Genomic DNA, 8,656 nt, shown 5'->3' on the forward strand with positions numbered 1-8,656 from the left:
GCATTTGACTGTTGTCCAAGCTGTCATTGCTCAGGGAGCCTATGGTCTTAAGTGCTCAGCCGGTAAACAAATCAGGGTTTATTAAATACACACTTGTCACTCTCCACTAACTGTGCATGGGGAAATTTATTTTGACAAATGTTGCCCCACAAGACTTAAGTGTCCCTAGCTGACGCCAACAGATAAATACCTCTGAATTAGGAAATGGATTGAATTTAGCCGAGGTATGCTTTTAAAACGTGGATTTCTCCCTATCCCTGTGAGCCTATCTAAGGTCAATAAACAGTCAATGAGTGACACATCTAATTGCTTAATCTAATTGTGTTGCTTAAGATGTCTGACTACTGTACATTAAGGCTGAGCGGGTAGCTGAAAAAAAGTGTCAGACCATGTTTATTTACAAAAGTGTTAATTAATGTAGGAAAGAAAGAAAGAAAGAAAGAAAGAAAGAAAGAAAGAAAGAAAGAGAGAGGGAAGAAATTAAAGCTCCACGCTGCCCATACATATGCCGTCAAAACGCTTAAGTCGCCAAAACATTACGGGGAAGTATATTCCTGTGTACGCACAATGTGTGTGTATGCATGCATCTGTGCATGAGTGTGTTTATGTTCCTGTGCCACATGCAATATAGCATGTTCATGTGAGAATACGTCTTCGGGACTGTGAACATGCATTCAAATGCACTCATTCTGGTGAAAAGGTCAGACTGAACAAATGGGAAATCTTTACTCATGTCTGGGCCAAGGTGCTTATACATCACATTCATGTGACACTTTGCATACATTTGCTGTAAGTGAGGTCAGGAGACTTAAAAACAGTCCCTTCACCATCATGGCATCGAGTAGTTGTCAGCTGGCTGGATTTTTTAGGCCACACAGAGGGAGTCCCCCTTTCATACAGCCATCTGTCTGATCGTTGTAATACAGCAGGGCTGCAGTGGCACAAGTGAGTTGTCCAACCTGCCAACTAGCAGCGGGTGATTGGGCAGTGGAAAAAGCAGTAACTGTGTGTGTTTGGGTGTGTGTGGTGAAGACAGAGTCAAGCTGAAGCCAATGCTTGGTCAGGCTGGTAGCACTATATTGCTTGCGTGTATGCTGCCAGAAGAAAGCATCACATGTGCCTAAAGAGACAATAAAAGGGATTGAGGAGACTTTAGTCAGACAGAGCTTAGTTACCTGCTCTCCAGCAGAGCACATGTGTTAGACCACAGAGTGTGGGGAGCTGCAGTGAGAGCTTCCAGACCTGAACGAGACCTTGCCTGTTACCCTCAAACATGCACATACACACACGCCAAGTCTGTGGCAGGTCTCGCCATGTTAAGCACCAGTGGAATCATGGTCTTTGAGGCTAGACAAAAACACAGTGGAAAGGTGGGAATGATAATAATAGCGGGGGTGTATTTCATTTACTTTGCACTACTTTGGCAGTTGTGCTAAATTGATACTAAACTTCTCTGCTCTTGTTACAGATTCTGTGTTTCACTGCTACATACTGGACTTTGTCACAGCTGACAAAGCTCTGAAAAAAAAGTAAGAAAATGCTACACATTTTTGTTTTGGTTCGCTCCGGTAACTGATGCCATATGGTCAGTGTCACATGTAATCTTTCCGATAGGTCCACAGAGCACAGCCAGGTAGGTGAGCTTTGCAGAGAAATAAAAGAATTACATAACATATTCACATTTAATACTATTTACATTCAAAACAGGTCCAAGCAGTCCTCATGTAAGTCATACAGCAAGAAAGGGTTGTTTGTGTGTGTTTGTGCGCGCACTAGTGTGCTCGTGCTTTTGTTCGGCAGCACTGACTTGACTTTCTAAGCGGAACTCAATAATTAATTAAGAATTCTTTTATATTTTGTCCCCTCTTTGTTTCCTATTGGTTTTCTCCCTTTCAATTTTGTCTGCAATCAACTTTTAACATCTCCCCTTTTTCTTCTCTCTTGTGGGCTGAGTCATTACCATAACAACAGAGTGAGGCACAAAAGCCCTATGGGCATGTGACAGAGTTGTGGGATGGGGGCACATGGACTGGGAGAGAGGGAGAGAGACAGGGAGAGAGAGAGAGACTGCCCATGCTAATATCCGCAGCTGGGCCTTTGGTTTTGTTCTCTATGCAGCTGGGCTGGATGAGAGAGCCTGGATTCCAACACACCCCCATCGGCATAAATCTTGCCATGCTTGAGGCTGCAACAATGCCACTGGGTCATTCTATGCCAAGTCGGCTGGGTCTGCTCATACACACACACACGCACACAAGCACATGCTCACAAATAAATTGTTGTTGTGTGGGGTTGTTTGTAGCTACCAAGGCGTTTTTGTTTTTTTGTCTTGTGGGATGCATATATTAATCATTTATCATCTGTTCAGTCAGAGGCTAAATGAAAGCCCAGACGATGCTAATTATTCCTTTCAGTCTCGCTGGCATTGTCCACAGAACAGGACCAGACAAGATTGTGTCATGTGCAGGGGTCAACTCCAAGAGTCATTTTGATGATCACTTGTCACTTAAGGTCAGCAGCCTTCAAGGATAATGACAAGTTAGTCTTTGCTCTTGCAACTCCGCAGTTGTCGAGATAAGGTTGTTTGGGTGATGACTTTTGAAAAGGAGACAAACAGATACTAGACATGCTGCAACACTGTGACAATCCAATGTGCTTTTTAACCTCTGACATATTCACCGCCCACAAGACCGCACCACCATCGCAGTGGAATGCACCCTGACTGAACTGGCATGGATTAAAACAAAGCGACGCTCAGCCACAGTGACAAACTTGTTCCCAAAACATTTGTCCCCAGCTTTCAGCCGATCATTAATAACCCCATAAAGAGCTCTTTATGTCTGAGTGGACAGTGTCACTTTTTGGAGTCAACTTTGATGAGATGAATGTGCGTGGTGAGCTTGAATGCTTCGCAGCTGGGTGCGAGCCGGGCGCTGGTGACAGCGGGTACCAGGGCACAAATCCCATGGCAGAAAGGGCATCTTTGTTTGGCCCAGGTGCTCTCTGGATGCACTGCCCTCACATCCTGTGCAGTCTCATTCATTATGCATGAGCCGTACATTTAAAATCATGAGCTTCCTGTCAAAAGCCAGAAAGGGCAGGCCCGGCCAAGTGCGCTTTCTGTGGCTTCAGAGGGAGAATAGAAGCGTAACATTTTCAAGGCATTGAAAAGCCCTAAAACGAAGGCCATTGTGGAACGGGCTAGCATTATAAAAACACATTATAGCTCTAACTTTCCGAGATACAACAAGGGCTCGTAAAGCAGTCAGCGCTTTCAGCCCCATTGACGTGGACTTTCACAGTTGCCTATCTCCTCAGCAGGCTCTGTATGGACCACATTGTCCGAGTGACACGAAATGTGTTTTGTGCAGCTTTTTGGAAAGCTTTTGCTTGCAGCAGTTTGTCATCAGTGGCTGCCATAACGAATAACAATGCAGAGTCCACTCCTCTCATGTGCCCCACTGCTCCCATGAGAAGATGTGGCTCAGTAATTACTGGAGGATTACAATAATCTACGTTTGGAAGCGTAACCTCCCCCTAGCCTTTGTGGCTCAGCACGAGATGAATCCAGTACAATTAAGCCATTTTGTTTCACTGCATGACTGTTCATTAGCATTATCTACACCAGTGGCTTCAGCTCTCAGACCGGGTCCCCCTCAGGTTCTCATCATTGCATCAGTTCCCTTGGTTACAGCTCAGTCTCCCAGAGTTTGGGGTCAGGAGGGTCAACGCCTAATGATGTGATCAGACGACTAGAGTTACTCCTGCAAGTATCAGAGCTATCTCAACAGAGGTCTCTCGTAGACAGTCCAAGTCATGCGCCCGTATTGCCCCCTCATTCTGTAGCACCAACACAGGAGAGTGGCATAAATCACCAGCGTGGCTGACTTTCATGTGATGCATATTCAATCCATTAAGGTCTCTGCTTTATAGTTGAAAGCCAGTTAGCCTTGCATCAGTGGGGTGCCACACCTCTGGTGAAAGGGATCACAGCCCCGTGTAGCAGCCATAGCCTGGAGCAGCTCTTCCCACCAACCAACCACTCAATATTTGACCAGGACCTTAGCAATTGGTTCACGCAGGGACACCACAGGTGGGGACATTAACCATTAAAGAGATACTGCTGCTGACTGTCTGGGGATGGAGCAGACCTGTCGGCTTCCTCTGGGCTTGAAATGATCATCTGGGGCGACTCAGCGCAGTTTGGCTTAAACAGGATTTGTGGAGGGAAACCCCTTTATCAGGGCTTACAAGGATGAGACCATATAGCTGCTTAAGCAGATCCCTAGGTTGTGATCCTGCTGGGAGGAATTCTCATAAAAGTAAAGACGTCAGGGTATAATAGGTGGTTAATTTAGTGCTGCATCATATAATGAATTTCATTGTACTATAAAAGTTAATGCTTTATGGTGAGACGAAGATTTACAGTATCAGTGCACGATACTTTTGTTCACGTAAGACATAGTGACATGTAAATAAACAATGCTAACACTCTTAATTACAATTAATAAATAATAGCATAAGCAGTTATATTCAAATGTGTTTTTTCCCACAAGGAGACAGAGTTTGGTTCCCAATAGGTCCTTGGGCTTTACAGGACATTGTCCTCAGTCTACTGGTCAGCAAGTCTTATCCTGATTCCTGTCACCCGTCATCTTAGGCCAAATCTGGGGCCAGACGTAGAATATTGGCTGGTGATGAAAGGTAGGATATACCACCCACTGTTACAGATTTAATCGTGAGCTGGTCATGCCACAAGCAGCAGCTCCAGCAAATCCTGTTTGTTTACACTATTAAAATAAATTGCATGTTGTAATGCTCTACATGGTACTTAGGAACAGTTAATTCCAGATAATGTATTCAGGAATGTAACACATACACACACTCGCACACACACAAAATAAACTCATAACAGAATACCTTTCAGCTCACAGCAGGGTGTGTCGATATTTGATTGAGCTTCCAAGTTGGACTTTCATTCGCTATCCTGACAAGCTGTCATATTAAATATGTTATTGGTATACACTGAGATCACCCATTAGTGAAATGGAAAAATTAATTTGGCAGTGGTGTCGACTCCACTGTGAGGTCAGTGTCTGAGGGCCAGGATCTGGATCGCTAGCGGCCTGCTGTGGGTCTGTCTGTCCCACATTATAAGCCAGTTATCCCCCGGCTGCCATATATCCAGTCATAAGACCCAAAAAGAATGGCATCAGTCACACTTTAATGGATCCTGGATTGTTGTGCCCTCGTCCCTGCACCCCCACAGAGCCCAAGGGTGGGTGGTTGGCTCCGCTGCAGTCTCACAGGAGCTGCCTACGTCTTCCCTTGTGACCCTTAACTGTTGCCTGGGGGCAGACTCAGCATGATAGCTGGTAACCAGAAGGCTGAGCCATGCTGTGTCATGCTACTTACTGGCCTCAATATTGTCAAATTAGTAACCAATCTTAACTCTTGTTCTTTGAAAGTACCCATAATCACACGGAGAGCACTGAGGGATCTGTTTTGCCCACTGCAGGTGGACAGATACAACAACAAAAGCACTCCCACTCATCCCGCTGATAAAACTCTCTCAGCTTAAGACTGGCAGGAAGTTGCTCAGGATGGTTTTTTTTCATCCAATTCAAGATAATCATGTTGTCTAAAATTCTCAACCATTTCATGCAGAAAGAAAAAAGCAATATATTCTCATGCAAAATATAATTATAATCATTCATTTTAATTTGTTAACCCCAGGAGCGAGTGTGCAAAGGGAGGGAGAGGGAAAGAGAGAAAAATATTCTAAACTTTGAAGGGACACACCTCAGGTAAACAGGGATTTTTAAAAAAATATATAAATACGAAAAATAAACAGATGAACTTTCCTTATTGATAATGGTTGTAATAACTGACTTGCATAAATTTCCAGAACAAAAATCTGAACGCTGGATAAAGCCAGATTTCAAAATACTTTTTTTTTTCATTTTGATCACACGTTAGAGTAATAGCTTTTTAAAGAGGGGATTTTGGATATCTCTTTTTATTACTCCCTAAATAAGCATGAATGATATATAAACAAACCCCTTAGTAAAAATAAAATAAAATAAAATAAAATAAAATAAAAATAATATAGGTAGAAATATCATCATGAAAATTCCCAGTTTATTGCTCACATTAAGGCCAAAAATTTATTTATTTTTTTTTAAATTGTATTACAGTTTTTCAAAAATCTTATGATTAAATATGCAAATTAGGCATTATCCAATTAATTATGTATTTTTTGCATTCAATTCCAGAATATAAATCTGAACTAACACAAACACCTACATTTGTATTTTGAATGCTTTTTTTTCCCCATTGGTCTAAAAGTTGACATGTGCAATATAGCCCAGAATCTGAAAATTGACCTGTGCATGAAAAAATGTTTTCACCCCGGGTGTCTCACCTTGGTTTGGTGAACATACATATTAGATAACTGTAGAACTCATAATATAGATACATTTGAATGCATGTGTAACACTAAAAGTGACATCTTTACACCTCTGTTTTTGTTTTAATTGAAATTGCTGAGAGTCTATGTTATATATGTTATTTCATTTTGGAAATCATTTTGTTGACCCTCCATGGCACTGACCTTCAATCAAATATAATGCTTTCTGGGGGAATTAACCGTGACCTCATTTAGCATCAAATTGTTTCTAAAAGTTGACAGATTGAGATCATTGCAATAAGAACAATTAACTTCTGTAAAGGCAGCCTCTCAGACCAAGAGGCTGCTATCTGATCATTGGTACCACTTAGTGGGGACCTGCTGAGACCTCTGTTTATGCATTAACTGGGCAGCAATAATGAGCACTGGCCTCTCACAGTGCATGAGTCAAATCAAATTCCCTTGCCAATTAGAAGGAGATTTACACGAGGCCCTGTAGCACAGAGGCTAATCTTCTTGGGCGATCTACGGTGTTCCTGCACTAAAACAGCCTCTTATATTCTCATGGACCACTGGTGCTGGCCCTCGTGGTGGGATTTGTTTCTGTTTTCATATGTTTCTGCAGGATTGGGAGGCTGGAGCCAGTCTGTGTGTGAGCATCCTGCTTGTGGAACAGACCTGGCAAACGGCCCACTCAGGACATTTGACCCTGTGGATTTTTTGTTCTTCTGTGTGGTTTTTTGGAGCTAGCACTTTTCCTTTAGCAAGGGCTAAAAGGCTCAAAAGGGTGGAAAGCAAAATATTTTTATAAATCTCCTGGACGCCAGGTTGCATAAAAGGTTCCACAGGCGTTTGCATCAAACCTGGACTGTTGAAACCACAGATTCTGTTTTTGTTGCCATAAAACTGCCCTTTCCAAAAAAGTACATATATGTATATTTCCATTTGCTTTGACTCTTATAAATTTAAATGAACCAAGAAATCAGGTTTGGTCCCCAGAGAAAAACAGAGGGCTAAATATATTAGGCACATGACCGTAAAGATCTATCTGTGGATTAATACTTGCGGTGTGCTGTTGGGTGGTGTTCTGTGAATGCACAACATGTATCTTAGATAAAATATCTGACATGTACTAAATTAGATCTCAAGGGAAAAACAAAGGTCAGTGCACTTGGATAGTATTCAGAACTATGATTAGATTAAATTCAATTATATTTACTGTTTAAACTGTTTAAAAGAGGCTGATCTTGTGCCATGGTTTCTGTGTGGTACAGTGGATGTGACCTCAGGTTAAAAGGTTGTGTTTGGGCTCAGTGTCACAGGTGGTTTGAAAGAGTATCTACCTTGCTGTCATAACAGCCATGGGCAGAGCTTGTGTGAGCTCCTACCCTAATTTGATTCAATGGAAAACAGAGGGAAGCCCCCTAAAGACCTGAAGACCTCCCTTGTTTACTGATGCAGGATACCTTTCGCAATCCTCCTTTGGTCTCAGGGGGTGGTGGGCAAACAGGGGGCGGGGGCAGACCAGGTTCCTCTCAGGACTCTTTCACCCCCCCTCCAATCCCGCTTTGGTTGATAGTGGTGATTACAGGCTAGTTTGTTGGGGTTGTCTGGTCGCAGTAATTGCAGGTTAGTTGTCCGTCACTCTGTGGGGAAAGGAGAAAAGAAAGGAGCCATTTGATCAGCTAGGTGAGGAGGTTACTCAAAATTATGGGCTCCTCACTTTGCCGTGAATGCCAAGAAATATGTGTTGCTCTTAGATAATAAAATTAGCCACAGCATCTGACAGTGTTGTGTATGGGTAGAATCACTGTGATTTTACTCCCTGTCTTTAAAAAATATCCTTAAGAGAACAGTTTAGCCATCAATCATCGCATTAATGAGGCTCACTGGTTACCTAAAGGTGACCAGAAAAAAATGTTCCAATGATATTTGAGGGCGTGAAGTTATATAAGGCTGTTTTTAACTTACAGCTTTATTCACTGCTGGGGCTTTCAGAGGTGGCTATACTGCCACTGGGGAGCTGCTAGAGTTGGAAAAGCTATGAATACCCTTTTACCACATTCCCAGCCTTATAAAAAAAAAAAAAACAAAAAAAAAACAAAACCACACAATATGGACACAAGCTTGTCAGCATGTGTTCTGGGAGCAAACTGCAAAACCTACAGGTATGGACCCAAACTATACTTTAGTAAGGTACACTGTATCAGCAGTGTGTATCAGATTAAGCCTCATGAGTTATCGTTT

The 8,656-nt window shown here is 42.6% G+C and overlaps 1 long non-coding RNA gene across 1 annotated transcript in view; it reads right to left on the bottom strand.

Annotated features, from left to right (window-relative positions):
• LOC125879392 (uncharacterized) overlaps positions 1-8,044 on the bottom strand; it is a 43,475-nt gene extending 35,431 nt beyond the window's left edge. The window contains exon 1 of the long non-coding RNA XR_007447862.1: positions 7,876-8,044. This is a non-coding gene — a long non-coding RNA (uncharacterized LOC125879392). The remainder of the gene's footprint in view (positions 1-7,875) is intronic.
• Between the last annotated feature and the right edge of the window lie 612 nt (positions 8,045-8,656).

Source organism: Epinephelus fuscoguttatus, linkage group LG19, assembly GCF_011397635.1.
Source record: "Epinephelus fuscoguttatus linkage group LG19, E.fuscoguttatus.final_Chr_v1".
Lineage (NCBI taxonomy): Eukaryota > Metazoa > Chordata > Actinopteri > Perciformes > Serranidae > Epinephelus > Epinephelus fuscoguttatus.